This window comes from Ambystoma mexicanum, chromosome 7p, assembly GCF_040938575.1.
Source record: "Ambystoma mexicanum isolate Mex_15411 chromosome 7p, UKY_AmexF1_1, whole genome shotgun sequence".
Lineage (NCBI taxonomy): Eukaryota > Metazoa > Chordata > Amphibia > Caudata > Ambystomatidae > Ambystoma > Ambystoma mexicanum.
In genome coordinates this window covers 917,193,616-917,221,243 of record NC_090939.1, presented here as the reverse complement: position 1 = coordinate 917,221,243, position 27,628 = coordinate 917,193,616, and the positions used below count along the sequence as shown (strand labels likewise).

The 27,628-nt window shown below is 42.1% G+C and overlaps 1 long non-coding RNA gene across 2 annotated transcripts; it reads left to right on the top strand.

The window, feature by feature from the left end:
* The first annotated feature begins 24,384 nt into the window (after positions 1-24,384).
* LOC138525589 (uncharacterized) lies at positions 24,385-26,067 on the top strand. Of its 2 annotated transcripts, XR_011283376.1 has the most exons (4): positions 24,385-24,501; positions 24,960-25,064; positions 25,167-25,248; positions 25,604-26,067. It is a non-coding gene; the product is annotated as an uncharacterized lncRNA (long non-coding RNA). The 2 variants fall into 2 exon arrangements; XR_011283375.1 differs by lacking the exon at positions 24,385-24,501 and having other exon boundaries at positions 24,796-25,064.
* The last annotated feature ends 1,561 nt before the right edge of the window (positions 26,068-27,628 follow it).

Below are 27,628 nucleotides of genomic sequence, written 5' to 3'. Positions count from 1 at the left end.
AATCAGAGCACCATTGGCAGGGTTAAACTGGGAGCCCAGCCATTGACATATGCGCTGCAGTTGAATAGCATTTTTCCAGGTGTCACTACTTAAATGAAGTTAAATTAATTCTCAAGCAGCTAAAAAGTCTAAGGTGGTGGACATAGAGTTTTCAGATGCCTTCTTGTATTTAAACTCTCTGCTGAACCTATAGAAACAAACCATGGTGGTATTCCCTCCAACCAATACCCCCAGGGGCAGCTCGAAGTGTGCAGCTAAAGGGGGTATGAAGGGGAAACCTCATGTCAGCCTGCTTTTTCTCAAAATATGCTCTTCCCACCTGCTCTGAACATTGCACCTGTCCCTCACCCAGGCCACCATGCTCACGTGTCCCGGGACTCCACCTTCACCAAGGCTGCCCTGATAGTGCGGCAGCTGAGACCTTCTACAACATCAGCTGCTGCTCTTGCTGTTGTCACCTGGAGCCCTTCTCCTTGCATGTGTCCTTGCATGGCCTGGGACTACATTATTACCTAGGCTGGACATAGGAGGCACCTGGCAGTCCTTCCTGCCCTTGGTGGTGGGATAGTCACTCTGCCTCTGATTCTTACGGAGCAGCCCATTATACCAGCAACACCTAAGGGTTGGCCAGTCTAATTCCAGAGAGCTAACAATGTAAGCACCCCCCATTGAGAAGAAATCCAAATGTGGCAACCAGTACATTAAGCACAAAAAACAGGGGTTACATTCTTTCTACTGTAAATGTATTTCTCATGCTTCAGAGTCAACATCGGCTCAGCTTTGTACTTGCATACAGGGGCAGAGACAGATTTCGGCTGCCTTGGGTGCTTGAGTGGCTCCTGATGGGGCATCAACATTCAAAATGATCCTTTAGATCAAGTACAATAGCGGGTAGTACAGCTCAGTGGCAACACGCTCATCTTGTAAACAAGGCGACGGAGAGCAACACAGGTTTGAATCCCAGGTCTGCACTTAGAAACCCCTTCCGTATTAAGCGCATTATAAATAACCAATTACATATTACAAAATAATATAAATATCTTGATATAACCATCAACTACAATTTGTGCTGGAAGGGGCAACACCATTCTACTGAAAAACATGATTTTCTAGCTGAAAACTGGATACATCAATGTATCCAGCTCATTGTTTTATACGGGTAAGGTCCATCACTCTAGAATGTGGAGCTAAACTTCGCTCTTTCCTTCCATGTGGTGCAGATTGTCTTTTCCCTGATTGTTTTGATGAACTGGGTTTGATTGAAAGTACAGTCTGGAAGTCTTTTTTGGTTTGGAAAGATCCAGTGCAATGGTGCTCTCAAGGTCGGCTCTGAAGCGAGCTCTCGGAATTCTGAGAGCAGGGTACCTGGTGGGATCTGCTGAACATAGCTCCCTCAGCTATCAAATGTATCTTTTGGTGATGAAAGCCATGAACTGGGTTAGAGAGAAACTAAGTATGGTAGAGGCTGATTTGCACCTAGACGACCCCCAAACTATACCCATTTCCAATCATAAGGATAATATTGCCTTACAGGCTTGAAATTAAGATTGGATAATCAGGAGCAACAATCAGCTCCTGGTTATCCAGCATTATCCAGCATTAACCAGTGACCAGGAGCTACCACTGGGGAACGAGGAGCTAGTACACAGCGTTCTGCAAATCTAACTTCCACATAAGATGGAACATATCATTTTGTCAGTTGCTTATGACCCCTTTTCCTTTAAATGTCATATAGATGTGTCCTAAACTTTCTAGATTGTGTCAAATGCACAGAGTAACATTTTCATAGGTGTGTTTGTTCAGCGTCAGTTGGTCCTAGAAGCCATACGCAGCTTCTGGTAGTGTAGCTCCTGGTAGTGTTCGGTGTCAAGCTAATCTAGCTCTTCTAAGTAGGAGCTAAATAGTTCCCAGCCCCCTCAATTGCAAACCTTGGCTTATTGGCCTCATTAAAAGTATGGCAGTGTGGTAAAAAACAGCACTAAAATGGAGATAACACTATTACTGTCGAATTACTGCACCGCTATACTGCAACTTTGGTGGAGGATTTTCCTCTAGCTAAAGGCTGGATGAAAATCTGCCAAGTTACCACCCAAAAATTGTCAACATTTTCAGAATTACCGCTGATTGTAATTCTGCCGAAATCCCCATTGAGTTTTAGGAACTCCAATAAATGGGGACTACCACCACTACCACCTTGTAATCCAGCAGTATGTCTGTCAGACCAAGTGGCGGTAATGATAAATCTGTTTGGCAGCATTATGGTGGATTTACTATTGAAATGCCACCAAACATATAATGAGGCGTACTATCTTAATTGTTGACCAATCCTCTGGTGATGTGGCACTACTTAGATGAAATTAAGTACAAGTAGATTTCATCTGACTTTCAAGCTTTGCCAACTTAAGATCAATGCTATAGTTGTGGCAGAGAACAGCAAACAGCAAAGCCTAGCGGGATAATGTTTGTCCATTATGTGATCCAGCTGTACAAGATCTATTCTCGTTCCCTCTGTACGTGACCAGGCCGGTGTTCTTAAGCCAAGTGCTGACTATTTAAGAGGCTTTGGGTTTACTGTACAAAGTTTAAGCCAAATGTACATGATTTAAACTAATTATGTTTTCATGTTTTTACTTGTTAACGCTAGATAAGCTCTAAATACTTGCATCTGCTGTTGGACTTTTGCATTTGTATTGTGTCTTTTATTTATTTGTAAAGAGCATCTGGCCCAAGGGCATCTGGGCGCATTTGTGCGCATTTCTTGAAGTTACAGAGACATAGTAAACAAGAAACATAGCAAAACATTACAGGTTACAAATGACATATAAGGTACATGTGCAGTATTTATTTTTACAAGAGATTTACACGATCATTTTATACTCTTTTATATTTAAACGTTTAAGACATTTTGTTTAATTTTACCTTTCTTTTTTATTTTGTACTGTTTTGTGGTTCTGACTGTAACCGATTAACAACAAATACATTGAACATCTGAATGTAAATAAAAAAGTGATGGAAAAAGTTACCAACATCACTTTCACTAACAACCCTTAAAAAGGCTCAGGAATAATAAAATCTGGATTAAGGTAAAGAGGTATGCAAAAGAGTAAAAGGCAAAGAACCAGTGGAAAACACAGGACAAGGGGAGAGTGCGGGGAAGAGGGGCTTCAACTGAAATTGATTCGCTCATTATAGAAGAAAGGATTGGGAACAAGTGGGTTGAAGGCTTGGTTTCTTCACTTGTATTCCAACCAAATGTTGATTAGGTGACAGGGTGCTATCGAGTTCCTCTGATGACAAATGGAGAAAAGGATCTAGTAGCCTTTGGCTTATAAACTCAGTGCAAGTTCATCAATTAGTATGCTCACATTAGGGTTGGACTAGTCAAACATCAATCCATGATTGGAATGTATTTCCTCATTCTCCCCACTCCTAAACGCTCCTGCTAAGTTTCTGAAACCACATCCTACAATTACACATCCAGTGCTCACACTCTTCTTAAACTGTTCAGATCCTGCGACCAAACAAGGCTAGGCTTTGCCTCATTTCTGAGCCACACAAAGATGTCCTTGCAGTTGGCTTCCCAGGCCTGATATTGGGCATTATTGGGAACATTTATAAGGATGATGTTCGCTTTGTCCTATATAAGGGTCGGCATTGCCTTGTCCTTTGCCACAAGCAACATTCCTATTAGCTTCAGCATATTCCCAGGTTTTCTGTTGGACCAGAGCATGAGGGCTATTGCTCTCAGTGGCCTGTTGTGTAGAGAGATAATTGTTATATATTTATCTTTAGCTTGAAATGGTTGTGCAATATGCGTAGGATTCTGAATCAGTATGTTGATTACAGAGATTGTATTGGAAGTCGGTTAAGCATGATGGCTTCGAAAATTATATTGCTTCTTGTTTGGGGTTGATGTTTGAATTATAGACTCAGCGCTATTAAGCCTTTTCTGGACATTGTTGGAGGCATACATAATTGGGAAGTGTGATGTTCTGATTTCCTTGGTAAATAGGGGCTCTGAATTTGTTTTCCCTATTTGCTTGCTCGTTAAGGCTCCCAATGTGCCTACTTTGTGCCTCCCTTTGGTCATGCAATCAAGAGATATGTTTCTGTTCGCTTCAAAGCATTGAGTATCCTGTGAAATGCACATGCCGGCTGTTGAGGGAGACTTACATGATTCTTGCTTCAATCTGTCATATTGTTTAAATGGTGTTGGTGTGGACTTCTTTTGGGGTTTTCTCTTAGGTGGCCCTCAATACACTATCAGGTCTACACCAGTGCCTCAACATCTCCCCAGTGTGAAGGCTTGTAATAAGTCCAGTCCTGCTGTCTTTACATGCTACCTTTCAGATAGTAACCATATTGTCTGTTTTGCGCCACTTGTTTGCATCCTTACTATGCAGCGAGCTACCTTCCATGCCTACCTTTAGGTCTAGTACGGTAGTCGCCTGTCTGTTTCCATTTCCTTCCCACCCTCCCCCTCCCGTCCTTATCTATGTCTTAGCTCTTGAAATGTCGTCAGGCCAAGTACGACCGTTAATCTCACATCCTTACTGTTCATGGCCTGTAAGAATGACATTGTTTTTTTCCCTTGTTCCCTTCCCTTGCCTTGAAGCGCTATGAAACATATTGTGTATAGGCGCTATATAAATAAACATACCATATCATATCATATCATATCATATCATTAGTTTCACAGGCATTGAATACCTTTTTTCTTGACAATCTTCTGTCCTCTGTTTCCTTTCACCTTTTCTTATAGTTTGCTCACTTCTCTCATAAATATCTTCAAGTAAACCTTGGATCTGTGACAATGCTCTTGCTCTTTTGTCTACATATCTTTCCCATTCCTTCGCTTCCAGCCTTGCCTTGTTTTTCCTGAACTCTCTTGTATCCACACTAAGGCAGTTTGATGTGCTTCCCTGGATTGCATATCTGACTGCTGTCTTGCTTTTAACCCCTTAGGTGCCAAGGACGAGTATGCTCGTCCTTTTTGCAAAGACTTGCATAATAGCCTGGCACTTTATTCTTGGGAGTTGCTAATTTGATGATCCTTAACAGCAGCACATTTGATTGTGGTATCGATGTACGCACAGGTGTCTCTACTGGTTCTACCTTTTTGGTACAGCCAGCTGGCACTACCACCTGTAGCCTTGGAGAAAGCCATGCTAGAGCACAAAGATACAACCGACGAGCCAACGGTGTGCTTGTAGCATGACATCATGTGTCCTGGCAGCTGGGCCGATGCACTGCGATGACTTGAAGTAGACAATTAGCAATGGAAACAAGCAGATCAGGGAGCACTCCCGCACGAACAGCATCTGGAAGAGGGAACACGAATCAGCGAGGATGTGCTCACAGTCCCCACCGCCAGACAAAAGGATTCGACTTTGTGAGGAATCTGTTGAGTGAAAGTCATTCGGGGATTTGGCGCTCTAATGATAAATCTAAAGGGATGAAAGTGTTTATTTACAACAGGATGCACTGTGCCACACCTCTTACAGAACACTTTCAAATGTTCTGTGTGACAGGACAGTATTGTGGTGTATTGTTCCATGCAGTGTGGAGTTTACGTCACATTGTTGAAAGTGACCCTTTTGTATTCAACAGTGGTCCTTTCTGTTGGTGTAGCTGTCACTGTTACAAATGTAACTCTTATTGGTAGTCACAATGTTCTTGCATGAGACTGATGAGTGTTGATCCTGGCAAAAGGCTCTGCCAAAATGTAAAATAAACAGGTAACTGAGCACAGACAGGGCATTTTGGTGGTTGAGATGAGCCATCTTGGCTACAAAAAGGGCTGATATGGGCAAAATCATGAATTCGGTAAATTCAGTAGCTGTCGCTGAAAGGGATAGTGGCAGTCTCAAGATAAGACTGAAAATAGGAGGATAAGCCTTTGAAGCCTGGCTGCAGAATTGTTGAAGCTTCCTAACAAACTCATCTGACAAGATTTAATCAAGATATCCTCTCTGTTTGACTTTGAGTTATTTATAAGCGCAAACTAAATCGAATCCTGGCACAGATGGAACAGTGGACTAGATGGCAATTTTAGTCATACAAACATTAGTGTCATTGAAGTTCACTGATAGAACATGAAGCTTTTATTTAAAAAGGTAGACCTGCTCGAAATGTCAGGAGGGAATTTGCCCTCCTTAAATTCAGCGTGAGGCTGTTCGATAGTCTCAGCCCCGCAACTGAGAATCTGAAATCTCCTCTTGAAACGCAGTTTGTCCTTGGGATCGTAAACAGATGCTTGTCCTCCAGCCTTAAAGCCCAGGCAGGATAGCACAGATTCAGTTTATTTATTAGGTAGCCTGGCGCCAGGCCATTAATACATTTTTACACCAAACAACCAATCTTGAAATGTTATGCGATCCTCTACCGCTAACCAGTGAAGGGAGCAGTGGAGGCCTGAGGTTGGGGTGTTTTTAGATGCACCAAATACCAATCTTGCTCCTGCATTTGTGCCGTTTATAGGTGATTGGTCTGTTGGCCAGGACTCCAGAGTCCATTACAGTTGTCTAGTTTGGAATTGACTAAGGCTCCCGCAACCAGAGCACGTTGGTATCAGGTACATAAGGAAGTGCTTGCCACATCAGACAGATGTGGTAGAAAGCTGATTGTACTTTGGCTGTAACTTGACCATTGCAGCCCAGGTCACTCTGCCAAACACATCCGCAATATTTTACCATAGTAGCATATTTAAGTCTAGACCCCAGATACAGGGGTGAGGGTGGGCTACTTTTTCCCTCCAATAAATGTTTTGGTCCAAACAGAATGACCTCTGTTTTCTGGGGTTTGAATTGTGACCAATGTTGTGCCATCCAAGCCCCTATTTCCTCCAAACATCTGCCTACCTTAGAAAGGGCATTTTCCACATCATCAAGTATGATGTACAGTTGCATATCATCAGCGTAAGAGTGGAACCTAAGATGGTGTTTCTACAGAATATCCATTAATGGGCAAAGATAGATATTAAATAGAAGACGGAAAAGTGCAGAGCCTTGTGGCACACAACAACATTGGGAGAGGATTTCAGATATAAAACCCCCCACCTGTACACATTGTTTACCCCCAGTAAGAAAAGAGGTGAACCAGGCCAAGGCACGGGCATCCACATTCACTAGATTCTTAATACGATCTATCAGGGGAAAATGATCCACTGTATCAAATGCAATGGATTGGTCGAGCAGGACAGTTTTCCTATGTCACCCACCTGCAACAACTCGTCCCATACCGCCACCATTGCTGTTTCTGTCCCAAATTTGGGGTGAAAACCGGATTGTAAAGGGTGAAGAAGACACTTATCTTCAATGTAATTCTGGAGCTGGCTTGTATCTACCTTTTCCAGAATTTGTCTCGGCCACAGAAGGCCTGCAATGGCGTGATGATTGTTATAATCCTCGGGGTCAAGACTAGCCTTTTTCAACAATGGGAAAACAACTGACAATTTCAGAGGGTCCGGAAACACCACCTGCATAAGTGATGCATTTACAAACGCTGTCATAAAAGGAGCTAATTCTGATGATAATTGCTATGCTGCAAGGGAGTAATGTGTAGGTTTTGGACTACAAATGTCCTCCTATGATGCCCGTTTGAAGCTAAACTGGGCAAACCCAGCAGTTACATTTTCCATTGCCTTAGTATTTTCACTGATTATATTAGTCGTATTCAAGGGGGGTATTCTATCTGGCTCCTTTTGGGACCTGACATTATTCTGGATGTTCAACATTTTTTCCATGAAGAAAATAAAAATCATGTAATGGTTTATGGCGGTTTGTAAGGCTTGCAAGAGGTGCCTCCCGCAATAAGAGGGTCATCATTTTCTTTATTAAGATAAAGATGCCTATTAGCATGCAACGGAAAACATAACAGTTGCATATTTACTCATCGTACAAGCAATATATCAAATTGATGATCAATATTTTGTACATGCAAATTAGCAAACACTCAATGTAAGTGCCAACCTTCCGTCGTGGTAATTTAGGAATAGTACAACACACTTAAAAGGATTGTGCTGGCACAACAGAACAACCTAGTATACCCACAATGGATTAAAGAACCCTACATTACATCGCACTCATCGATGAAGAGAACTGTGACCCCAGCGTTCTCATGCCAATATGAAAAAAGACATCCCGACTGGAAAACCTTAGATAGTCCAATATGCCAAATGTGTCCTTGACTTCTTAATGCAGTAGATAGAGTTCTGTATCAAGATAGCATGCACATGGATCTGAAGGACAGACCAGCTGAAAAGCTAACACACGGATGCTGTGGTTGAGATGAAGGCACAACTTAAAGAAAACAGTCTTGAAGACTTTGAAAAATGTAGTGTTTCTGAAGCAAAACAGCAGTGCCTTGCAAATTGTACAACAGAGCATTTCAATTAGTATGGGCAATAAATAGACATGTAATGATTGCACACACAATTCAATGTTCCGCGTCACACATGCACTCTGCGTGAATATTCACATCAATTTCTAGTAGAATGTTTCTTTACTCTCTTTTTCCATTTATTGAAACAATATTAAATGGAAAAAACAATCTGTATCTCACGATAGGGCTACATATTTAACTTGACTCTGTATATACATTTGGATTAAGTTAAAATGATCAAAAATCTAAATGTATCGTCACAAAAAGCCATTCCCACAAGAGCCAACATATCCCTCATATTGGTGCTATTAACTCACCTATTTCAGTTAGGAACATCATTCTTACACATATTTCACTGGTGATTCCTTAACATCTAGTCCTATTAAAATTTATTTGCATAAACTTATGTTATGCAAAAGGACATCTGAGGTGTATTTTATTTAGTCAAAAAATACAAACATTTAATGTCGGTATTCAGTCTCTCAGTCATATCAGGAAGATTTTGTAATAAATGTCATTTGATTTTCAGTTGAGTAAGTCAATAAACCCTTGTGTGTTTGATCACATAATCTTTTCCAATGAATCTCAGTTTTTGTATGCTTCATTCTTCAAACTTTTGTACCAATGCACAGCAATAGGGTATTGGCAATTGCTGTTTTTCATTGATCTCACATGCTCAAGTGTTCTATACTTTAAATATCTTACTCTGTTGCAAACGTGTATTAGACTGAAAATGTATTATTATGCACAACCACGTTCACACACAGTGCCCCTAAGGCTTAATATAAGTCACAATGCATTTCGACTTCTATATGTACCTAGATCTACATCGAAGTACCAAGAAGCAACCCTTGTTGTGAGTGGTGCAATTCATAAAAACATGATGATGATAGCTGAGCGGTACTACTGCCCCAAATCACTACTGATGGCCCTTAATGCCCTTTTAAACTTGCCAAAGGACTAGAGAACTGTAATATCATGACTGTGTGCCTCATAAATGTACATTGTGGATGTGAGAATGATTCTTGATCTAAAGGCAGCCAAAAGATCCTGTTTATTGTGACATGATTGAACAATGATAATTTTGGAGTGATACTAAGGGCCCGAAGTGTGCGGAAATTTAGCAACGCCTGCATGCCGAGAATGTCACTGCGTGAGCCTGCACCCATAAGTATTTCCGCGCACTCTGCGTATTCATGGAATTGTTAGTGCAATGTAACCGCATACACACGTCGTGGCCGGATCGCCCCCAACATGACCCCATGCAAATCTAAAACAGCCAGAAAAAGCCACCTTTGTGTGCTCCCCAGGACAAATAAATGCACCCTCAAAACAATGCATAGGGGCCCCACAAGCAGGCATGCATTGTGGGGACCTTGCGCAGGGTCCCCCGTAACTCTAACCAGCACCCCAACATGCATACAATTTATTGTAACTCAAGAAAAACTCAAAAAGTCTACATGCCGATCGCCATAAACCGTTCCTGCACCCAGCTACACGTGCACCCCTAAGTTAGATCGGAACCCCGGCTGCATGCATGCACCCCTAAATCCGACACCCGATCTTACCTCTGCGCAGTGAATCCTATGCGCAAGTGTCTGTACTCCTGCCTTCGGGTGGCGGATAGTATGAGGGCTTTGTGTGGCCATTTCCCAACAAGGAGGTTGCACAGTGGGATCCCTGAATACGTATTGTTCCGTGCAATAGTGTCCTGTGAGCCGTCCCTCATAATGCCCACTTTTTCCCATGTTCTTCCCCATTTTCTGTGTTCCGCCCCCTTTCCCGCTCTCTGCGCAAGCTACACCCCCGCTCTGTGTGGTGTCTCGCACAAGGCACTCAGCCGCTCGCAGGGGCATGCCGGGTCACCGCAAAATCCACACAAGTCCAAGAAAAATCCAGCACTTTCGATTGCATGATTCGACGAATGGATTATGCACGCAGTTTGCGTGCAGGTTCCCTATTTTCGCTGCAAACAATTCAATGAATCAGCTCCTTAGTCTTCATTGACTCAGTCACTCAATAACACTACAGATAAAAGCAGTCGTTAAGCATATGACCTTTCGCCTCGTGGTGATTAGAAACGTTCTGTCATTAATGGAACTCAACAACAATTCTGAACCCTGCCATAGTATAGATTCCATACGGACAGGAATACAGCAACAGCACCTATGTATGCATCTTTGCAAAGGAAGGGGAGAAGCTCCTTCCCGGGCATCTAGAGCTAAGAGAAGAAAATCTGCATGACTTAAGCACAAGAGATCAACCCTGCCCCTCAAACAGAAGATTGTGCACAATGTTGAATAGTGCATGAAGACCCACAGAGGCAGGATGCACGCTATCATGAACCAAACTGAAATCTCAGGTCCAGCAGCTCAAGGCACTGTAACAGAGCAGAGTCATAAAGAACGAGTGTTGAGCAAAGCTATTTGGGTTACAAGGCTATACATATCTAGATCCCCAACCAAACGTCTACATCCAAACTCTTCAAGAAAAACACGAAAATGTGTGTACTCAGAGGGCTTCCCATTCTAACCTGATTTACCATTTCAGAGCACCTAGCACCACAAGATTGGAGTGAGCAAAAACCTAATCCCATTTTCCTTTCTCTCGCACTTACATCTGTTAACTCTCACAACATCTACGCACTTGACAGCATACAGAATCATGTTCAAATTCAGACAAACCAATCCTCAGGATGACATGTAAACACTTTATAAAAGATCTTACAAATAGATATAACTTCAACAAGGACTCATGCTGCTGAATGTGTACTAAAACATGCCTTCAAGGGCTGCTTGAAGGTAATACTGCATGCAGTAACACTGAATGAAATACATCCCCACCCCATAATTCTGGGAACAAAGACGAGCTGTTTGCGTAATATTCAAGTTTATTTAAATGAAAGAAATCGAAGGTGGTTCCCTTACTTTATTCAATAGAAGTCACCACCATAAGAAATGTTAAACTATTATGATTGTTACACAATAAGAATTGGCCTTCCTGTGACAATCTTGCTATGAAGTAGCACAAATACATGTTATCACCATAATGTCCAACAAATATATTTACAATGCTTCTAATCCTAAACAATATCATGGCACCTCTAAACAGCTTTCTCAATGCTACGACAACATTGCCACTTATCGGCCAGTGTATTCAAATACATTTACATCATCTAATCAAACAGTATGTTTAGAACATTTCATTTTTTCCACTATTGATATTAGAGAAAAATTGCATAGAAACCACAAAGAGGTGCAAAACAACTCAATCGGCGGGAAGTTCTAAGACTTTTGACTAAAATACCTACGATAAGGATCCTTAACACCTCAGATTTTATATTTATAGAGCAGTTAAATGTAAACAGTGGGAAAATAACTCGTCTTCACTGTTGCCTACCAGATACGGCTGCGATGAAACGTTTACATAAGTCAACTCTTGGCTCACTGGGCTATGATCTTGACATTGAGGTTCCTGACTCACTACCCTCTAACTGTTGTGATAAATACCTGAACGAATGAAACAGGGTGGCCGAGGAAAAGAGTGTTACCAATACAAGCACCCATGTCCACTGTAAATCAGCAGGGGTGGGAACGGTGGAAGAGCTTCCTCCCACAACAGTGTGGCATTCCTAAGAAAGGTTGAATGATTCTTTGTTAGAACACTAGAGGACACCCGCCATTTATTTTCAGACACGGGTTCTCTATCCTTACTTTTGAAGTATGATATTATCATGTGCTCAGAAACATCGCTGATGGACAAGGTCTATATTGAAGGTTTTGTAATATACCAGACCTTGACAAACAAGGGCCCTCAGGGAAGACCATACAGGGGCTTGATGATAGGTTTTAGGCAACCCTGGGGCCTGAGTTGATATTTGCTAGTATAAATGACAACAATGTCATGGTTGTTGAAACCAACTTACAGATGGAGGGATGCAGTAAAATCATGCTGCTAATAAACGTGTATGACCCTCCAGGGGGGTCTAGCACCCATGAAATGTGTATCTATATTGGTGAAACATATGTGGATTGAGGAGGAGGTGCAGAGCATGAGCTGATTCTTTTAGGAGGCGATTTAAATGTGCCTTGTGTGGATGGGGATCACTGCTCCCCTTTTGAGAATATTTGCCCAGAGTCTAAGCTGTTATAGAATAACGCCAATGCTCAAGGATGCCTATGGGTAGATGTTCTCAAGGATTGGGAACTGATACTATTAAAGGGGCAAGCTAAGGGGACATGTCTGGTGCGTGGAATTGGAGGAGCGGTCAAAGACAGGGAACACTGGACTATTTCTTTGGCAGAAATGCTATCTTAGAATGTGTATTGCACTAGAGATAGCTTGGAATACCCATAGTGATCATGCCCCATTAAGTCTAACACTACAGCTCACTGTGAAGACACTCTTTAACTCACATATTACAGGGTTTATTCCAAGGCACACAGGCAACTGAATTCAATGGACTGAGGCTAATATCGATAGGGCTGCATCAGCCGTAAATAACATTGGGAGGCAAGGCTGGCAAACATATCTAGCCTCTAGCTTGGATGAGATGGAGAATTGGTGTAGTGTTCTCACCACCAACGTGGCATCTATTGTTCTGAGAAGGGCGCAGACAGTGGGAAAAGGCACAGGAAAACCATTTCACATTGTAATCCGTAACTCCAAAACGTAACATGTATAGAAGTTAGAGATTTCAGAAAGTCTATTTATCCTGGCCCTCAGCTATACAGTGAATTAAACAAAATCAAGAATCAATACCAATGGTGACTCTGGTACTGGAAGAGTTCTGGGCTAATCACACAATGGCAATGTATGATCTGAGATCTTAGGGGAGGAAATACTCAATCCATATGGCAAGTACTGTCTTCCGCCAAGGGAGTAAAACAAAAATTAATTCTTAATCCCATTAGCGGACAGCCGGCAGTCACTCGTGCCAGTCCAGGACTATTCCCTTGCAACTGAAACATGCACTGGTGACCCCACTACTGAACACACCATCCCTAGATCCTGCCTGTCCTATTTCTCTGCTTCCCTTCTTAATGAAGCTTCTGGAGTCTTTAAGTGCCCCTCTTCTAGCTCTTTATTGGAATCCTCTGTTTTCTTTGATCCTTTTCAGTCCGGTTTCCATCCCAGCTGGGGTACGGAGAGCGTACTGGTCTCAGTAGTGGATGACCTAGCACGTCTCTCCGATCAGGGGGCAGTGGGAGTGTTGATCTTATTAGACCTATCGGCAGCTTTTGACACTGTTGACCACCCTATCAAGCTTGCCCTCCTGGCCAAGGTGGGGATATCTGGACAAGTACTCTCCTGGTACTCTAATTTTCTTGCTGATCACACACAAACTCTTTCTCTTTTGACCTGTGGTGTCCCCCAGAGCACAACTCTGTCCCCTACATTATTCAATGTTTACATCCAGCAGTCGGTAAGGCTCATCCACTCCCACGGCCTCCATTGTTACTCCTATGCTGATGACACTCAGATTATTCTGCGGCTTGACCATTCCCATCCTGATCCAGCGTCTCAGCTATGGTGTTTCCTGGAGGACGTGGGGAGATGGATGACCCTCAATTGGCTGAAATTGAATGGGGACAAGACTGCAGTCCTGGTGGTGGGCCCCATGTCTACACCCTCTATGTGGACCTCTGATTTTTGGCCTTCTTCTCTGGGTCCCTGTCCCACTTTGGTCCCTGTGGTGAAGGATCTGGGGGTGAAATACTCCACCTCGCTCTCCTCGAAGGCTCAGGTGGCATCTGTCTGCCAGTAGGGGCACTACAATTTGAGAGTCCTGCGTAGGGTGTTGGGATTTCTCCCTTCATAATTTCATGTGCCAGTGGTAGCTGCACTGGTGCTTAGCATCTTGTATTATTGTAGCTCGCTACATCTAGCTCAGCCTTCATATCTTATCCACTGCCTGCAAGTATTTCAGAATGCAGCAGCCAGACTGGTGGTACAAACTCTCTATCGCATGCCTATCTCTGCATGCAGCAGCTCCATTGGCTCCCTGTGGCTCAGAGACTTCAATTCAAATCTATGTGTATTGTGCACCGAGTCTTTTATGTCCAAGGGGCAGAATATTTGCAGAGTATGTTTCTTCCTTACGTCCCCAATCAGCTGCTCTGTTCCCTTGAGTCATGCACCATCACTGTTCCTCGTGTATGTCCCTCTCGTGTTGGGGGGCGTGCTTTTTCTGTTGCTGCAGCTTGTTGTTGGAATTCTATCCCACTTGGACTTTGGGCAAAGGTGGATCATTTCGTTTTTTGCAGATCTTTGAAGACGTTTTTGTTCGTCCAAAGGCCAACTAAGGGTATGAGCTGTTGAGTGGACTCTGCATAGTGGCAAGATGCATTTGGGTGGATGTGTGCTTTATAAATTCGATTAACATAACATTGGTGCGAGTACATGGCTGTGCTACCTGGGTACAAATATGAACCTGATGGTAGCCACCTCCCTCCCCCTCAGTGTGTGACCCTGAGAATTGATAACTCTGGCCACTGGATATCTCCATTGAGACAATATTATAGGCAATTAACAACTTAAAGCTATTAAGGGCACCTGGCCCAAACTGACTTGCAAACGTGGTACTCCATTGAGACCATGAGGACTGGACACCATGGTTGAAGGCTCAATTTGACAGGGTATGCTATGAACGTACCATTCCATCCACATGGAGACTGTCTGTTCTTGTTCCTGTCTACAAAAAGGGAGACAGTACTAGATTGGAAAATTACAGGCTGCTCTCCATGCTGGATGTGACTGGCAAGCTGTTTGCAGGCTTTGTATTGAGGGCGATTCAGGCCTGGGTTATGGCTGAGAACATTATGTAGGATTTACAGACATGTTTTCGACTGGGCTCATCAACCTCCCATAATATTCACCTGCTTGATCGGCTTATTCTAGAGGCTACACATAAAGATGCCCCTCCCTTATGCATAACATTTGCATATTTCAGCTCAGCATTTGACCTTGTGAACAGAGCTAGGTTCTGTGGCAAAATGGAGTCTATTGGGTGCCCAGGATGGCTTCTGACATAACCAAGAAGCTCCACAAAGGGACTGGAGCTCGAATTCAGCTAGATAACGAGAGAGGTCTGTCCTCACTGGTGAAGCTTAGCACCCAGGCTTGGACAAAAAAGACTCGCCTGTATGATGTACGCGGATTACCTCATTATATTGGACCACACACTTAGTGGTTGTAAATCCATGTGGAATTTCCTGGCTGGTTATGCAAAAGAAAATGACCTTAGATCAACATTGAAAAAAACAAGATTCTATTAATACCTGGGAAGAAAGTAAACAGGGTGAAACTTGAGTCCTCTTTGGGTGATGTAGCATACATTGACCACTGTAATTACGTTGGGCTGGAAATGAGTGCAGTTCCCAGTTACTCTATATCATCACAAACAAGAAGAGGAAAGCAGCACTATTGACCCATCGCTTTAGCAGCTTCGCCCATCAGATGGCAGGATACTCCCTCAAGGGGATTCTAGTCCTTTATAGGCAGTGCTTCTGTCCGGCTATTTTATACGGTTTTAAGGTCCTGAGGATGAACGATTTGAAATGGCTTATTTGTCTCGTTTGGTTATTCTGGAGAACGCTCTCGTGGTTGAGAACCTCTGTGCCAATGGAGGTTGTTCGCTTAAAGCTGGGCTTGATTTCACTGGGAGGACAGGTTGAAAGGAAGAGGGCTGAACACTATTTGAAGTCTAAGATGTTACTGGTGTGCCCCGTTCTGAAAATCTTGGGAGCAAACTGTGGGAGAAGTGGACACTTGAACAGTGGCACATTTAACGGCCTTGTGATGTCTACCTTCCAAGTGTTTAACTGGTACCCAAATTGGAAAACCAGGTCTGGCTACTAAAGTTTAAAAGTATAATTCCAAGCCAAATTCGATCAATTTGATTGAAACAGAAATTATGAACACATTGCTACACTAAAAGGTTTGAGCAATGTAAGTAATGTAGTACATATCTACAAAAGACCACAACCATACATCATTTTGAGTACTAATCTAGAAGTGTGCTGGCTTATGCTGCACCTTCGTACAAACGAACTCGGGCTGCTATCCATTCTCGGACCGCAAATGAAAATACCACCGGAGGGTAGATATTGTCGAGTGTGTAAGAAACGTGATTGTTTGGAAACGTCTACGCATTTGTTCAATGAGTGTCCTAACTTAAGCAAACTTTACATGTGCATATATGAGAATCTTGTCCACAAGTACGACTCTATTAAATCTGTGGAATTTTGGGCCTACTGTTCAAACTCTCCTTCAATATCAGTGCACATTGCACTGGATAAGGTTTGTTGCCATATGGTAAAGTTGTTGCCTACTAGTGTTGCTTCCCATAAGTAATATGGGAAAGTCTGCACTAAAGCACCAAACTAAGTCCATGTGATGATTGCCATCTAAAGTATCTCTTGCACTGTCACATGTCTGAGCATGCATTCAGATCATGATGAGCTTGATTGTCCTTATAACAACTTCATAACTTTACATTTATTCTGCTACTAGTTTCTATTCTATTCTGTGAAACCTTCATTAGAAAGCTGTTTCTGAAATCTTGGGTGAATGAACCCAATTTATTGCTTCCTTTTATTATTGTTTGTATTTATATTGAAATAGCCTAAAATGGTATTTAGGCATTTATATATTTTTATAAGAAATGATTTGTGTGTATGTATTGTATTTGTAAAAAGTCAAATTGACTAAACATAATAATAATAATAATAAATACATAAAAAAGAAAGGTGACTTTTCTCTGCACATGTTATACTAATTCTCACCCCTGTGTGAATGTGGGGTCATGTGTTTCTGGTATGTGCATGCAATTTAAATGCACCATATATTAGGGTGTATCTAATTTTGCAAGGTAGGGTTAAAACGACAATGGGCCTCATTCGAAGGTGTGGCGGTCCGGAAACAAGGATGCTGGTAAGTTCACCAGCACCCTTGTTTCCAGACCACCATACTACGATTCTAGCTGTAGGGGCCATTGTGTCTGGCAGGGTCAGGCCTGCCGGCTGCAATGGCCCCTGGAAGCATACTTTTCACAGAAGCATCGGCACCGTTAGCAACAGTGCCAGTGATTCCGATTCCCAATTCCCATGGAGTACCATTGGAATGGGGACCTACTGAATTCACCACCTGTCTTCCTGCTCCACCAGGACTTGTAATGTCTCGGTGGCTCCGGTAATTAAAGCAGCGGATTCAGTGTTTTGAGGTCAGCGGCAACCCGCCGGTAGCACTGGTGGGTTACCGCCAACCTCGTAATGAGGCCCAATGTTATCAAATCAAAAGGATCTTGTTCACCCATTAAGCATAGGAAAATAGTTTTATGTTTTCCTCATACAAGGATGAGTACAGGTCCCATTTTACTTTGCAAACCGAGCCACACTTTGTAAGGTCAGGGTGAATGAATTTTACATTTGCAACATTTTCTATCAGACTGGAAGTGACACACTTAGCTCCCTCACATTCCCAAACTCTCTTTAATTATTTATGGCAGGACACCTTCGGATGACAACCTTATGTTGACTATAACTTTTCGGCACAATTTAACTATCACTTAGAAAATCACTTACAAAATCACTCACACAATGCTAAACGTTTGACACTGGGAAGGGATCCCTGATTTACTCAGCCCTCTCAGTATAGAAAAATCATTTTTATTCTCACTTTGAGTACTGTGAAAGTAGGGTATCCCTCACATAAGGAAACAACAAGCCCCATTCCCATTCTGATTTATCAGTCTCTATGCGCTGTGCACCAAAAATGCTATATGTTCTACAAGCAGTCAAATCTCACTTGGGTTGATAGTGTTAAAGCACTGTTGTAATTCACACAGAAATAGGCAGATATTTTATTTGGAATGAGCATCTCCTAGTGTAAATGACCCCCCTTTCCTTCACGGTCAAGCATTCCAGGGGTTTTACCTAATTACATTTGGGAAGTTGTCATACTCACTTTGAATAATGATTTAAGGCGTGAAGCCAGCAGAGAGGATTACCTGTTCCGTTGAAATTCTCAGCTTGCAGTCTTTTCCTGATCCCTTTCTCCTTTTTCAGGAAAGTTGGTCTGCTTTTAATTTTAGTTGAAGCAGATTCCCTCATGGACGTGGCATGGTCATCTCCAGATATGATCCCAGTTCAGAACGTATCTCTTTGGAGCAGGTTTTTTTTCCATCACTGCAGCTTTTGATTCCAGGGTCAGAACACTATTCCTTGTGTGTCGCTGCTTTTTACAACATGATACATTCCTATGCTTATGTCACCCTAATTGATTGTGTCAAATCTTTGCAATGGCTTGCCTCATAGCCAAACACTCCTATAGAATGGACACACGCAACCTTCATTGGTTGATTATAATTTCTATGCATGTGAAACGAAAGAGGACGAGCCCAATCTGCCTTTAAAACTGTTAGAACTCGTGGATGCTTGTCCTCAACTAATGATGAACGTAGATCTGCTGACGAGGACTGTATTGTTTGAACTTCCAGTAGGCCAACCATTTGGTTGTGTTTGATGAGAGTCAAGGTACAAAGGTGACACATAAGTGAGACAAAGTTTCTTTGAAAGCTGACATTAGGAGAACAGGGTGGGTTGCCATGGGTGGGCGCTCTGATAGGTATCAGGGAGCACACCACTAATTTTAGCATTTATATGTATAATAATATCTTCTGCCTTAGATGTATTTACAAGGCTGGCGTTCCAATTAACTCGGGGATCTTCCTGCAGATGGCACTTAGTCCTTGCATGAGATTAATGTGTATCTACGACAGCAGAATGTAATTCTTTCCGCTCGCAAAGGCCCAGGCTAGTTTCATGGGAACATAATCCACTCCCATTGGCACCTGAAGGGAGGGCAGAAGTGAAGTTTTAACTTTTGGCCAGTTGGTCAAGAAGACCTCAAAACAAGCATTGCCTGCACCACATCATGCCCTCATAGTATGTTATATACATGAACGGCTTATTTACTTCTACTGCAATGACAAAATGTAAGACATTCTGATTAAATATCTTTTTTAACGTCACTCTTTTGAATTCAACATAACATCATATCACAAAAATCATATTACGATTTAAACCATCAATAAAATGAAAAGGCGATGATTCTCTGTTGTGCTGCATTTTAGAAACATATCAACTTTTTGATTGGTAGTTTTTCAGTTGAATCACAGACCAGTGCTATTTCCAACATTAATAACGCATTCGTAGTTTGCAACTGCCACCGGTTTCCTTTTGCTTTCCGCACTGTATTCACTGGCAATCTCTGTGTCATATGTCACGCTCTGTTATCTAATGGAAACAAGTAGCCACCTGGTTTCTATTCATAGGAACTGGTGAGAAATGTTAACAATGAAATCAATGAATTATTGTGGCGCGCCTTGCTTTACATTGAGGCAGTCTTCAGGTCTTATGTGCTGTCCATTGCATGAGGCGGTACCTATCTGCTAACTTTATTGGCGCAATATTTCTGTATACATTTTCACTATCTATACCACACTTGCAAGAAGTGGTGAAATTGTTCAGCATCTCATGCGAAAGATAAGTATTTTTTGTTGCATGTATCCCCACCACTTGATTCACTATGTTGAGGGGCTATCCCCTTTGTATGAGGAAAATTCATTGATTTCCATGCATCGTCCTTTATTAGAGACCCCCCCACCCCCCAAAATGTATCTATGCTTGGGATTTATAAAGCACATACCAGCAGCAAAGCAAGGGGACGCATGTAGGGGGAAAGGAGTCGGGCGTGGGTGCAGAAGAGGTGCTTTGATGTTTAGTATCAGGGAGAGTGGAACACTGATGGGGGAGCGCTGGTGTTGAACAGAGTTGGCATCCAAAAGAAACTCTTTTAACCAAGAGATTCAAAGGCGCTTTCACTAAAGGATCCCCAAAGAATAGCCATGGACCGGCGCCCAAACCACTGTAAACTAATAATGTCAGCAGCGTGCTGTCACCCCCTGTTTGTTCGACTTTTTACATCCACATTGGCAGGTTTTTGCCGCCAAAACCCACACGATGCCCAGTGTCTATCTTAATGTAATTGGTTATTTATGACGTGCTTAATACCCAGAGGTTTCCAAGTGCGACCCAGGGATTGTACCTGTGTTGCTCCGCCTCGTCTTGAGCACGTTGTCCCTGAGCTATTCCCCTGTCATGAACGAGTTTTTCTTAAATAACAAGGACAAATGTGCTCTATGTATACACCTCAATACCACTGAGCTCCTTTTAAAGCATATTGTTCGAACTGCAGATTTTGAAAGAAAAAAACTAAAAGAAAATATATGTATCTGGGAACAGCAAGAAACGAGGAAGAAGACGGTGATCCGAGAGGAAGTTCCTGGAAAGAGGGATGTTCTATTTGTGAATAGCTTCCGGGGTATTTCGTTTACAGAAGCCCAAATAGCCGAGCTTATAGAGGGTCCTTCATTTTTTGATAACTTACAATTACCCAACCAAGAGACTAATATCTCGGGGGACGCGGTCCTTAGACTAAAAAAGAAGCAGTTCCGCACTGAAATGCATGGGCATGTTTTAAAACAATATCTTAAATCCAGTATTATTCCACAGGGTTTACAAGTTAAAATTATCCCGTGCCTATTCCTGGACGATACAGAATATAAGGTAGCATTTAGTCAGGTTGCTACAAAATGCAGTCGTGACCTTCTAGTTCTCACGATTACTACCGCTCAGAGAGTCAGCAAGAAAATTATGGAGACAGTGTTGGAGCAAGAGCAAGCCTTCTTATCAAATCCTCTCATCTCCGAAGCCAAACAAAAACTTGAACAAGTTGAGAAATCTTTCCAAGAATTTAAAAACATCACCATAGAAAAAAAGATCAACAAACTAAAAAAAGATATCTCAATGTTCAAAAAAGAGATTGTATACCCTTATTTGACTGAGGATTTTAACTTCCAAACGTTCTGGAAACAATCTAGCATCCAGAATGTGGGGTCGTACAGAAGACGTGGGGTCACCTTCTCTGATACATCTTCCAGTTCCTCTAGTAATGAAGATTCTACTAATTCGAACCTGGGGAACCACCCTTTTCAAGGAAGGGGCGGTCACAGAGGCCGCAGGCACTTCCAACAGGGCAGAGGCCCCCACAGGCAACCTTATCCGCAGGCTTTAAACGCCCCTCCACAAGGCCAGGGGCATCGCGATTTCCAAACCCGCAACCGGTCGTACCGGTGGTGAAAGAGGCCCTTCCTATTTTTAATTTGTCTTCTCGAATTATTTCTGAACCTGAGCTGGCAATCCTAAAACGCGGCCTTTCTTTCGTTCCGACACAGACCCCGAGTGCTATGCACCTTACTAATGAAGTCCAACAATTCCTCCGTAAGATTAGGCTAAGAGCCTTTTTTTCTGACAAAGAAAACACTTCTGAGCTTAATAAGTCAGGTCTGGTCAGACCTTCTTTTTTCACTCCTACTACAGCGGAACTTCCGGCTGAAGTCCTTGTCTTTGAAAAGATTGTGCTCAAGGAACTTGCCAAATGTCTCGAGAATCCCAGAAATAGCATGAGGCCCAATCTTCAACTAGCTGAATTTCACGCCATTGAATCTCTCTCACAAGATCCATCCATTGTGATAAAGAGTGCTGACAAAGGCGGAGGTATAGTTGTTTGGGATTCGGGGTCATACGATCAAGAGGTCTTTCGACTTCTTAACATTCCAGGTCATTACCGTAAAATGATTGTCGATCCTACTGCTTTGATCAAAAAGAAGATTTCTAGCCTTTCTGAAAAAGCACTTGAAGAGGGAATATTGTCTAAAAAAGAATTTGAGTTAATTAATTTCTCAGAGGAAAGAACTCCCCTTTTTTATATCATCCCTAAGATTCATAAAAACACATCTAACCCGCCTGGTCGTCCAATAGTCTCGGGTTGCGGCTCTATTTTAGAGCCGTTATCCAAATATATAGACGTGTTCATTAAACCTTTGGCAATGGCGATGCCTACATTTCTGCTAGATTCTAGGGATGTTATTAATTTGGTGGAAGGCCTTCCATTTGATGCCTCCAAACAGATCTTGGTGGCCCTAGATATAGAGGCTCTCTATACCAATATTCCCCAAGATAAGGCTATTCAGTGCTTACAAATTATGTTGGATCGTCGACCATCTGCACATACGGTTCCCACTAATTTTTTGACCACATGTGTGGAATTGGTTCTTTGCAACAGTCTCTTCAAGTTCAAGGATGAGTTTTTCACACAAACTAAAGGTACGTCAATGGGCTGTGCGTTTGCCCCCAACTTGGCTATTATTTTTATGGCCTTGTTTGAAGAGAATTTTGTTCTTAATGATGGTAATCCCTATATCACTAACATCAAGTTATACCGTCGGTATATTGACGACATCTTATTGCTATGGGAGGGTGATATTGCCACACTTGAACTTTTTGTGCAGTGGCTCAATCAAGTAGATATTAACATCAAATTTACCCTGGAATACTCTACCTCCCGTATCGCGTTCCTAGATCTATCTATTTACAGCGAAGATGGGTTCCTGCAGACTGAGCTCTATAGAAAACCCACAGAAAGGAACATGACACTACAGTTTGAAAGCCAACACCCTAAAAGTCTTTTACGTAATCTCCCTTATGGGATGTTTTTACGGTTACGCCGCAATTGTTCCAACCTTATACAATTTAATACCCATGCGGACGTATTACAGACTAGATTGCTAGATCGCGGATACCCGCGTAAACTTATCAAACATTCAAGAAAAAGAGCGCGATATACCAATCGGGATGCCCTTCTAAGACCTAAAAACAAAACTGTGGACAAAGAACAGTTGGTTTGTGTGTCCACTTTTTGCCAACACAGTGAGACAATTAAAGCTATTGTTTTGAAAAATTGGAGGATCCTGAATTCCACAGATCTTCAGTTAGAGAAACCTTTATTTGCTTTTAAAAAAAGCAAAAATTTAGGGCAGAAACTAACCCGGGCCTCTAGACTTCCTGTACGCATTAACCAGGTCAGAGATACTAACCTGAATCAGGTTAAAGGCCACTATCCATGCACTTCATGCGCAGCTTGTAAATTTTCTAAAAAAATTACAGACTTTTCTTATAATGGTAGATCTTGGGCACTACGTACATTTACTACGTGCAAAAGTAAGAATGTCATTTATGCTATCCAGTGCCCGTGTCAGCTCTTGTACGTAGGAAAAACTTCTAGGGAAGTCCATCTACGTATCAATGAGCACCGGTCTAAAATTAGAACACGCAACCTTTCGGCTCCACTAGTGATTCATTGCGTAGAAATGGGACACAACCCAGACTCCTTAATTTGGTTTTGTTTGGAAAAATGTTTTGCCAATAACACAATACAACTGGCTAATAAATTGTCCTACAAGGAACAAATGTGGATGTTTAATTTAAAAACACTCCACAAAGGCCTGAACACATTGGAGTCGTGGGACTTCAATAGTCGTTAGCAAGTTTGTTCTGCATTTCTCTATTTGCCCTCTATGGCTATTACGATTGTTTAGCTATTTAGTCTAATTGACACAATTTAACATCATTTATATTAGATTATCGTCTTTCAGCCAAAGCTTTCTTACCATCTTTCTTGCCTATCTCTGGTCTATAAACACTCTTTTTGTTATTGCATAGTAGCTCTAGAATTGCTTAGAGATATGGTGCTTGTTACATAGTTCTGTAATATTTAGAACCAACTAGTAAACTATTGGATTGTACACCACGCCTATATTGGACTACAACTCCCAGAATTCACTTGGTGGCAGCCCAAAATTTATTTACGCTGTTTTTAGTCTGATATATATTTATTTTTAGTGTTTACTTATTATTATTTTTTCTATCAACAGCGGCGCCTTTCATTATTATTCTTTTCTAATTTGGGCTGCATTATTTGCGCTTTGTTTTGCTTGTGGAATGTCTTTACTGGCAGCACTTGCTGACATGCGCAGTCAGTCTTTAGCTTTGCCTTTAAAAAAGGCTTCTGTGTACTATTGGCTGTAGCCAGTCACTCCTTGCAGGTCCCTACACGCATGCGTAGCGTTTCGAATTTGCAATTAGTTTTAAACTAAGAGATTACCATCTGGTCTCTCTTTTTGCTGGACAATTTCATTATACAGCAACCGTCTTGCAGGTAAGCGTGTGGCCAGCCTTCCTGCAATGTTAATAGCTTTTCAGCTACAGCCCTCTGCACAATTAACTTTGCAGCGCCGCCCTTTAGACTGCTGTTTGTTGTCCTTTGAGCTCGCTATCACATTTTAATCGTACGAGCCGTTCTAATTGATTTATTTGGCACTTCGTGTGTTTATATTTAAACATAGCACCGTTTATCTTAGACTGCTGCCATTTGCCTTTAAGTCTACCTTCTTATTTCAATTGTGCTCGTAGCGCCATCTGATTTATTGGGCTTTTCGTGCCTTTATATTTAAACACCTCTTGGATTCCTTAGAACGGCGTGGTTGTCCGTCGGCTGCCTCCCATTCTATTGGTGATCTTTAGATGCATTTCATGCAGTGCCCTTGTACTCTGGTAAGCCGTGGGTCACTGCTTGCCATTTAACATTGTAATGGAGCTCTTGTGCCATTTTTGCAGTGATTTGCAGACGGCGTTGAAGGCTAAGGCTAAGTGGCGCTGCCTCTTCACTTTTCAAATACATGTATTGCTGGATCATCTTAAACTGCATGGGGCGCCCTTCAGGTGAGATATTAGTACTTTTGCCTCAGTTATAGACACTCCACTTTGAATTTAGGTTTTTCATTTACCTGACCTAGTGCATTCTGGTCTTGTTTCTTGTTTCAGGTTATGTTTTAGTCCTGAATTGTTTCGTGTGACTGGCCACACTACACTGCATAGATTGTTGCAGTAGTAAGGTTTTCATCAGGTTAGTCCACTATTAGTCCTTTTTAGACACAGATATTGCCAGTGATATTTAGATATATATTATTATATATACACATTCTTGTTGTCGATTCACCATGGTCCTGAAGGTTCCCTCTCATCTTGCACGGTTCTCTTTTGGGAGTCACTTACCCTTTTGCTCTGGTTTACACAGCTGTTGTAGCGGGGGCCGTATATGCTTATTTTCACTATGGTATACACGGTTCCTAAATTGTTTTTAACAATTCAGGCTGCTAGCCAGCAGTCCTGTTTCTCTTTTTTAATTGTATGTTATAGGCAGTCGGCAAAGACTTTTTCATGTAGTAGCTTATAGTCGCTTTTGCGTACTTGTTTTGCAGAATGGTAACATCCACCTCCTGAGGAAGACGTTCAGTTAACCACTACTACACGTCGAAACCGGTCGAGAGAAAAATTCTACAGGGATGTGATCTTTGCATCTGTTTTTTCTATCCACCCTGACAATAGATTGTTTGTGAATTATTTCTATTGTTTGTAAACACCGCAATAATGTGTGTTATTATGGGGACTAGTTATGAATTCCTCTTCCCCATTGGTTTTTAGCATGTTTTTTGGTGTTTTTTAGTACTTTGGATGTGTGCCACGGTATGATGAGTTGTGTGTGTATGAATGAACTTGGTATGTTGAGTATGAGTGATGTAGTTTTAGCCGATTTTCGGCATATTGTTGCTGCTGTTTTGTTATGTTAAAATGATTAGTGTACAATAACTTTGTGTGATTTATTCACCAGTTTTCAATTTTTGTATCATCTTTAATAAATTTGGATACATTTTTTCTAAATATACTTTGCTCTGGACATATCTTTTCTGTTTCTTGATGTTATTATAATACTCTGGTCCGGAGGCTAGAGTTACCCTGCTCTTTTCAGTGTTTGCATAGCTTCCGGGGTAGGACAGTAGCATCATGTCATAGACCTTCTGGGAGTGGTCGTTTAGTTGTGTTGCTTGCTGCTGTCTGACATTTATAAAAGCCTCTGTGCTATTCCATAGAATTGAAATGCAAAGGAAAGTTTAAATGCTGGAAATGTGCCACTCGGTGTCAACACCAGTGCCCCTTTCTTGCCGTAGTTCCATTTCCGGGTGAAATGTAGTGAACAGCGCCGTTGCCACGGAGAATGAAAATGCAGCACATGCAGCAGATCAAATTACGAAAGTGCAGTTAAATGGTAAGGAATTATGGACGTGCCGCAAATCACAACTTTTTCCCGGTATGGTAAATAATGAAATAACTGCATACAATGCAGTAGGCCCCAAAACAAGAGCATTGTAGAAGTGACTTTAAAGATGATGTTGGAAGGTTTTAATGTTTTCAAACACGGAAATCCCACCTTACTGAGTAAACGCCTCACCCCTCTTTGCCTGGCTGAAATAATGCTAACCATGTTTTTGCACGTACTTGTGGCGTCCTAGAACCAAGGAAAAGAGGAGATATAGAGAGTGAAACTTGATCTTATTACACAATTCCTTATTTGCGCTGTATTTCTTTTTTAATACACGGCTCTGTAACTGGTGACATTTTTGGCACATTAAATGCTCCTACAACATCTATCAATTTGAAGAATTAACCCATTGTGTTTGGTACTGCCTGTCTCCACCAATTAGCATTTCTGCCCAATAGTTACTTCAGCTCAGTGGCACTGTATCAATATTCGGGTGTTTTTGTTTGTTTCTGTTAACAATCCGCACTGTTCCCCACTCTATCCCACGCAACCCACGAGGTCAGCACGTCTCAGGGGACTAAATGTGCGTGAATTGGTTTGGCACAGATTGACATGCACGTTGAACAAAATAGACGTTTTCGTTTGAGGAAAAGCAAAGTGAGCTCCTCACTTGAAAAACACAGATAAACAAATAGCAGTGGCTATGTTTCTGCTCAGTCCTGACAGATAATTGCCATTGCCTTCCCTGCTTTACCTTTGGCGTGTACCTGGAATGCATACACCAGTGGGATGTGAATATCTTCCCAGAAGGCTTGAAGTTAGCCCGCAGCAGCGCGCCAAAATGGCGGCGCAGCACTTCCATGCTGGTAGCTTGCTTACTTTAAGCACACTCCACGCTTTTCATGGCTGCCAACCTCAAGGGCCATATACTCTACTCCTTCAGCCAGTCTTCTTATTCGATGTAAGACGTGTAGGCCCATACCCGTACTGAGAAATGTAAAACAAACAGCGTCATACATTGCATGTGGCAATCATCACAATGACAATGCTTGTGCAAATGCCAACGATGCGCCATGCCGATCCCACATGACATAACACACTGTAACACTTCCTCGTGCACTCTAGGTTTGTGTTTCTTTACAATGTGCTAACTAATTATTTCACGAAGGGTATGGCATAGAAAGCA